The sequence below is a fragment of the Tenrec ecaudatus genome, chromosome 9, assembly GCF_050624435.1.
Source record: "Tenrec ecaudatus isolate mTenEca1 chromosome 9, mTenEca1.hap1, whole genome shotgun sequence".
NCBI lineage: Eukaryota > Metazoa > Chordata > Mammalia > Afrosoricida > Tenrecidae > Tenrec > Tenrec ecaudatus.
Genome location: NC_134538.1, coordinates 123,390,581 through 123,399,043, shown reverse-complemented (window position 1 = coordinate 123,399,043; position 8,463 = coordinate 123,390,581).

Genomic DNA, 8,463 nt, shown 5'->3' with positions numbered 1-8,463 from the left:
GTGAACTTTGCGTGCCCCCAAGAGCATGGAGGCCCAGGAACTCATTGCCTTGAGGTGTTTGGTAACAGTTAAGAAGTGTTAGTAACGTTGCCCCCTGTATGCTCTATTATACTCACTAATGTATTTGCCAAGACATATAGAAATACTCTCTGTCAACCCTATATGTGCATTTGTGGGATAGTCTCATTGTAATTATAGGGGTCCCATTATTTTCTCTGATTGTCTTAGAAGAAATGGCTGTGATTCAGTCGATGCAGTCAAGAAGTCTAGGTAGGTTACCTAAGGTGCTATCCTGCAACTACCTTTGATGAGAACGTTTCCCTTGGCATAATTATAGGTGCACCACCATTTTATCTTTTTTTAATTAATAAATCTTTTTATTGGGGCTCATACCGCTCTTATCACAATCCGTACATACGTCAATTGAGCAAAGCACCCTTATACATTCACTGCACTCGTCATTCTCATAATTCACCTTCCACTTGGGTTCCTGGAATCAGCTCGGTTACCATTTTCTCTTTTTTTGTGAGCTGAGAAATTAGAAGTTTCCGCCTTTCATTCTCATTTTTGCTTGGAGTTATAAAGTGCAGTGAAAAGCAGTCAGCATAGTCTTAAATTTCTCACAATTTTTTTCCTATGGGCGTCACTTAAAGCATTTCTTTCAATGGCCACTATATTCCATGTGACCATATGCATTAATTTTATTGGCTATTTTAATTAGGTCTTTTGTCACCATGTGCCAGGTGATGCCAGAATTTGTACCTTAATGTTAGCTGGATTTAAGGGTCTCCAACCCCCACTAGACCAGATAATCAATTTTAAGTCTTTCTGAGCCTCTGTTGCCCAAAACCAACTCAGAAATTTATTTCCATATGAAGACTTCATAGCTGAAAATCCTTGTGCTTTAAAATGTTCTCAATACTAATTTCTATTATGACAAATGTCAATAGATATAAATAAGAGGGTAATTGAAGACCAAATGTATGTGTCTTGATGAAAAGTTAACATGATGAGAACAAACTAAAGTTACTATAGGAAGGAAGTGACAGAGTAACACCCACAAGACTAAGCTGGAGGTAGACCCTGAGGCATTATCAGAACAAAAAGTCAAACCATTGTGAATGAGGGGGAGTGCAGATTGGCAACCCAAGACCCATCTGTAGGCAACTGGACGTCCCCTTACAGAAGAGTCTCCTGAAGGACACGAGCCAGTCAGGGTACAGTGTAGCAATGATGAAACATACAACTTTCCTCTAGTTCCTAAATGCTTCCTCCTCCCCAAACTCATCCCAACTATCAGGATTCCAATTCTACCTTACAAATCTGGCTAGAACAGAGGATGTGCAGTGGTACAGATAGCAACTGGAAACACAGGGAATCCAGGACGATGATCCCTTCAGGACCAGTGGTGAGAGTGGCGATACTGAGAGAATGGATGGAAGGTGAGGAAGAAAGGGGGAATGGATTACAAGGATTTACATATGACCTCCTCCCTGAGGGATGGACAACAGAAAAGTGGGTGAAGGGAGACATCAGACAGTGAAAATATGACAAAATAATAATTTATAAATTATCAAGGATTCATGACGGAGTGGGGAGAGGGAAGGGAGGGGTAAAAATGAGGAGCTGATACCAAGCACTTAAGTAGAAAGCAAATGTTTTCAGAATGATCAAGGCAACAAATGTACAAATGTGCTTGACGCAATGGATGTATATGTGGATTGTGATAAGAGTTGTACGAGCCCCAAATAAAATGATTAAACGTTTTTAAAAGCTCTCGATGTGCCAGTGTCCTTAACCTCAGAGTCACCTCTCCTGGCTGTGGCAGGCCACCTGGTGCAGGTCACCAGCTGCTTCTCCAGCCTCTCACTTCGCTCCACTTCTCTGGAAGCCTACTGCTTATAATGACTGGCAGAGTGACTTCTCCATATAACCAACTTGGCAGCTCTATTGGCACGGGCAGCCTCACTTTTGCAAATCTCCCAGGCAACAGGTGGATAATGTAGAAAGAACTGGGGGGGGGGGGGAAGGAAAACACGCAGACTGTGGTGAAGCAGCCAGAGAACTCGCTCCCACACTCTGAAGTGAAGACTCACCTGCAAAATGGGGTGACTGGTGAAACTGAACGTTTAAACACATGACATCCTTTGCCAACTGAGATCATTCGACCACTCGATTCTGCTGGTTGACTTTGCTGTAATGTAGGTCTCCTACTGGGTGCTTTTTTTTTTTTTTTGCATAACTATGAAGTAAAAGTAAGTTGATTATGTCTAGCATGGTGCTGAATTTTATTTTTAAAAGGCAAGAAAAAACGTATCTACATGTTTGTGTGTGCATATATATTTTTAACACAAGCACGCACAATTTCTGCATAGTCTGCAAAGTGCTTGCTCAGTGCTGGGGAGGCTGAGCTCAGTTTCTCATTAGTGTGATCAGGTGCCAGAGCTCCTCCTGACTTCTGACGCTGAGCACCGAGGACAACACCCACGACGCCGGATACAAGAACCTCACAGCCAGAGGTGTGTGCTCATGGTTTCCTCTGAAACATTCCTAACATTCCCAATGGCAGAAAAGCTATGCAAGGTTTGGGAGCTTTCTAGGAATATCAAGAGTCATCATATGTAACTATGGCTATCCACCTGTCTGTGTGTGTGTGCGTATCCACACATGCATGAGGAGGATTCAGAAGGTTTATGGGAAAGTGGAAGCAAAACATAATAGAAAATTTCCATGAACTCTTGGAAGCAGCCGTGTGTGTGTACACATGTGTTGTTATGTGCTAGCAAGTTGGCTCCAACTCACAGCGACTCTTTACAGAACAGAACAAACACTTCTTGATCTTGCACCATCCTAACAATTGCTGCTATGTCTGAGCCCTTTTTTTCTTTAATTAAAAGAAAATGTATTGACAGTGCAATGCTCAATTCTTGGACGTATCCACATGGCTAACATCCCCTCGAGACAGAGAAGATTTTCAGCATGCAGAAATTTCCTTTATTCTTTCCCAAACAAGCCCCGCTCCCATCACTTCTCCTGAGGCCACCAATCTTACAATGTTTAACAAAATTGCTTAATTTTTGCCTTTTTGCTAATATCACCTAAATGAATTCAAATTATGTTTTTACAAATAATGATTATGAAGGAAAGCAGTCAAATTGTGATAGCTAACATATGTTTAGATAGAAATGACTGAAGATCTGAGTGAGAAAATGAATACCTGTCCCCAAAACGGAGGAAACTGAATAACACTGCAATACCCTCGGTGGTGTTCCTAAAGGGAGCAATGAGTAGCAAATGTTTTTTTAATTGCTAAATGTAAATTTCGTTGTTAGCTGTGTTACAGGATGATGCTCTTTAGTTGGCTTAAGCTTTGAGTATAGTGACTATCTAAGTTAGAAGAATGGAGTGGGGAGATGATATCTAAAGCCACGCACAGAGCAAGTGTTAAGGCTGTACATAAATGAGAAACCATACACACATTCACATTTCTCAGAAACTGTTCAATTTTCCACTGTAGAAGATATAAGATTCTGGAACTAATTGCATTAAAAAATTAGAGTTGCCAAAGCAGTCGGCAGGAAATGGGGATATTCATGTTAATGATTTTTAATAAGCATCAGGATAGAATTTTTCCTTACATTGAGCCCTTTTGTTTTAGCCAGTGTGCCAATCCATGCCATTGAGGATCTTCTTTCCTGTCCCAATACTCCACCAAGTGTGATGTTCTTCTCCTGAGACTGGTCTGTCCTGATACTATGTCCAAAGTACTTGAAACGAAGTCTTGTCATTCTGCCTCTTAAGGAGAATTTTGGCCATACTTCTTCCAAATCACAATTGTCTATTCTTTTTGTAACCTATGAGATCTTCAATATTCTTTGCCAACACTCCAGTCCAAAGTATCATTTCTTCTTCCCGCTTCTTTGTCCACCATCCAGCTTTCGCGTGCATGTGAGATGCCTGAAAAGACCGTGACCTGGGCCAGCTGCACCTGAGTCTTCAAAGTGACGGCTTACTGCTGAGCCTGTTAAGGAGGTCCCGCTCAGCCTATGTGCCCGATGCTTCAATGGATTTCATGACTGTCGCTTCCTTGGGTGTTGATTGTAGATCCAATTAACATAAAATCCCTGACAGCTTCGATGTATTTCCCCACCAATCATGACGCTATTTGTTGGTCTAAGGGTGCAGATTTTGGTTTTCTTTATAGCAAAGGTATGAAGCATCTTTGATCTTCATCTGTAAGTGTTTTAAGTCCATTTCCCTTTCAGCACGCAAGGTATTGCGGGTAATATTCCAGCCTTCTTCCCAGTCCCATGCTGCATTCCTTTTCACACACTGAAACTTCTGGATACTTGCTCAGCATTCAGATTGAATAGACAGTAAAGGAATGCAACCGTGGTGCACACCTTTCCTTATTTTAAACCGCCAGTAGCCCTTTGTTCTGTCTGAACAACTGCCTCCTGGTGCATGAACAGGTTTCACTTGAGCACAATTAGGTATTCTGGAAGTCGAGTTTTCCTCTCTGAGTTATTCATAACTTGTTGTTATTCACAGAGTTGACTGCATTGCTTTGTCAGTAAAATTCAAGTCAAGATCCATCTAATATCAACAGTGATCTCCCTCATTCCATGCCCTCTTCTGAATCCAGCTGGGAGTTCTGAAAGTTCCCTACTGATACATATACATAGTAGACTACAGGATACCTAACTTTTATATGCAAAAATAAATAATCATATAAATTGCCTCTTTGTGATAATTATTTGTTGCAGTAGTCTGGGACCAAGCGCAAAATATCTCTGAGCGACACTTGGATATAGGAAAACCCCAAACCTACTGCTGTTGAGTCTATTCCAACTCATGCAGAATCCAAATAATTTATTAAAACCATATCCATCTAAAATCTTTCTCCTGTGGAGCAGCTGGTGGCTTTCAGCATCTGACCTTTGAGTGAGCAGCTACATCTCATAAAAGGCACAGACTCTAATTAAGAAAGATTCCTTCGGGAAATGTATACATGTACAAGTATCAGTCAGAGAGTTTTATTATAAAATCATAGAAATCTCTATTCAACAAAAATATCAAAATGGGATGTGATTGGTCCATATGGTCTCTATGCTTTCGAAGGCGGTGTTTCCATCTCTTTAACCCTCCTCTGGAGAGGTCTGTGCTCTGTGAGGGACACTACATCCAAACAGCGGTTTAGGAATCCCGGGAAAGCTCAAATGGTGTTTATTTTAAATGTTCTTTGAACAAAAAGGAGTCTGAAGGAGCACGGTCAGGGTACAGTGTAGACGGAGCTACTTTTCTACAAGATGCTCAGCGGCCAGCCCTTGCTACGCTCACAAAATGAGCAGGGGCCTTGTTGTGATGGGGTGGGGGTGGGGGGAATCATTCTGGGTACACCTTTCCTTGCCTCTGTCCATTATCACTGTCCTCAATTTCCTTTATACTCCTCATAATAAGCCGCTGTGCTCATTCTGTGTTCTTTGAAGGACTCTAGCAAGATTACACCTTTGGGATCCCAGAATACAGTCACCGTGATCTTCTGAGCTGATTGCTGCGCCTTGAATTGAACTCACACAGCAGATCACTTGGAAGCCACTGTTGTGGTTTGACCTTGGTTTTGAAGTCACCCTGGCAACACTAAGGTAGGTGTATTACTGAAAGAACGCGCCTGCAGGCAGCGACTGATTGCTGCTGCAACTGTCTCAGCTTAAACATGTTTTGTTGAGAGTAAATCATGCATGTATCAATTGAAACCCAATAGCAATACTTTCTGACTTACCGTTTGGTGTCTGTGTGTGTCTAGGTCTATCTGTATGTATAGATAGATTGCATATGCTAACTTTTTCAAATTGGTTAATAATATTTACTTATTTTGAAATGTTATGAAATTTATATAGATTTTAGATGAATATATTTTAAAACTAAATTATTGAGATTTAGATATTGTCATAGTTATAGATTAATAATGCATTTCAAAGTATTACTAAATGCTTAATTAACTTTTGCTACTTCATCAAAATTGTATCATCTGGGATCAGAGAAATTTGATCAGCTCTGATTCTATCATTTTTCAAATTAGGTAACTAAACCCAGAGAAGTCATTCCAGATTATATGACTGGTAAGTGGCACTTGGGACTTGACCCCAGATCTCTGAATTCCTTGTTTTGAGGGCTTCACTTCATTAAAATGTCCTCTGGGCAAGTATAACTTGGCATTGTATTTCGTTTTTTCATTTGACGGGGTGTATAGAAAATAATCCACTACTTGTCTGTCAGTTTGTTGCACTTGGTGGCTTGTGTGATGCTGGGGAAGCTGTGCCGCTGGTATTTCAAATACCAGCAGGGTCCCCCAAAGTGAATGGGTTTCAGTGAAGCTTCCAGACTAAGAACAGACAACGCAGAAGGACTTCCCCACTTCGGAGGAAAGAGCTGCTGAAAACCTTAAGCACAGCTTCAAACATTGTTAGATACAAAAGGCCCAATGAGTGGAAGCAGACCGTGTCAGGGACCGTGCCAGAGGAAGGGCCCCTGGCTCCAAGGGCACTCTGAGGAGGGCTGATTTCTCGGAGTGAAATCGACCATAGTGACAAGAGTCGGGTGAAGTCTGTGGGAGTGGGGCGTTCAGTCTTCATCTGCTGATGGGGCCTGACTCAAAAGAGGGAGGACTCGCTACACAGATCTACTCATCGGAACGTGGAATATGCTAAGTATGATTCTATGCAAATTGGAAGTGGTCAAAATGAAATGGAATGCATTAAGGTCAATGTCCTGAGCACTAATGAGCTGAAATGGACTCATATTGGCCATTTTGAGTCAGAAAATCTAATGGTTTACTAGGCTAGGAATAACACAATCAAGAAGAATGGTATGGCATTCATTGTCAGAAAGGACATTTCAAAATCAATCATGAAGTACAATGCTGTCGGTGATAGGATTATATTATCTACCTACCTTCAAGGAAACCCAATCAATACAACTATTATACAAATGTATTCACCAACCATAAAAGCTAGTGATGCAGAAATTGAAGAATTCTACCAACTTCAGTCAGAAATTGATCAAGCATGCAATCAAGATGCATTGATAATTACTGGTAATGGAATGCAAAAGTTGGAGACAAAGAGGAAGGAAAAGTAGTTGGAAAATATGGTCCTGCTGATAGAAACAAAGCTGGAAATTGCATGACAGAACTTAGCAAAACCAATGACTTTTTCATAGCAAATGCCTTTTTTGCAACGACACAAAAGGCGACAGCACAAGGACTTCTCCAGATGGAATACACAGAAATCAAACGGACTACAGATGTGGGAAGACGTTGGAAAAGCTCAATGTCAGTAGCTAAAACCAGTCCAGGGGCTGACTGTGTAACAGACTATCACTGGCTCAGACGTAAGTTCAGTTTGAAGCTGAAGAACATTGAAACGAGTCCACAGGAGCCAAAATGCAACATTGAGTGTATCCCGCCTAAATGTTGAGAACATCGCAAGAACAGATTTACTGCATTAAACACTCAAGACAGATGGTAGTGCAACCAGAACAAGGGACGGCTGTGTGGCTTAAAATCAGCAAGAGTGTGCCCCGGGATGATATCGCCACCAGACTTCTTCAATGTGAACACTGAGCAAATCAGCAGAGAAGCTGGCAGAGCTGCAGAAGAATGTGGCATCAGGATTGGAGGAAGGCCTACTCACAACCTTCCTTGCTGAAAGTGAGGGCTTGAGACACTTGCTGATGAAAGTCAAGGAATGCCACCTTCAGTCTGGATTATGACTCAATGTAAAGAAGACCAGCATCCTCACAAGTGGGGCCAAAGGTAACATCATGGTAAATGGAGAAAAGGTTGAAGCTGTCAAGGGTTTCATCTTGCTTGGATCCACAGTTTACATGGAAGCAGTAGGCAAGAGCTCAAAAGACACGTTGCAGTCGGCAATCTGCTGGGCAAGACCTCTTCAGAGTGTTCAAGAGTAAGGGTCTTCCGGTTGAAGCAGCAAATAAAACACGACCAGTCATATGCGCTCTAATGTTTATTGCGGCACAATTCACAATAGCAAAGACTTGGAAACAGCCTAAGTTTCCATCGATAGACGAGTGGATTAGCAAACTTTGGCACATACACACAATGGAGTATTATGCAGCACTGAAAAGCACCGATGAGCACATGAAACACGTTATTTCATGGGAAGAGCTGGAAGGAATTATGTCAAGTGAGGTAAGCCAGACCCAAAGGGACAGGTACAACATGAGTCCCCTGAGGTAAGTACAATCAGCATGACAGAAATAGAAGAATAAACATCCATCCCACAATAAACGGGAGGAAGCATAGATAGTTGGAGGGAGGACAGGCCACACCTAGGGAGGTACATGAGAGCCCAGCATAAAGAAGGAGTAGTGGGGTAGAGAGAGGGAGAACCGGGAGGGGGAGAATCTGAATGGATGGTATGGGGGGGGGCAGGGTACTAA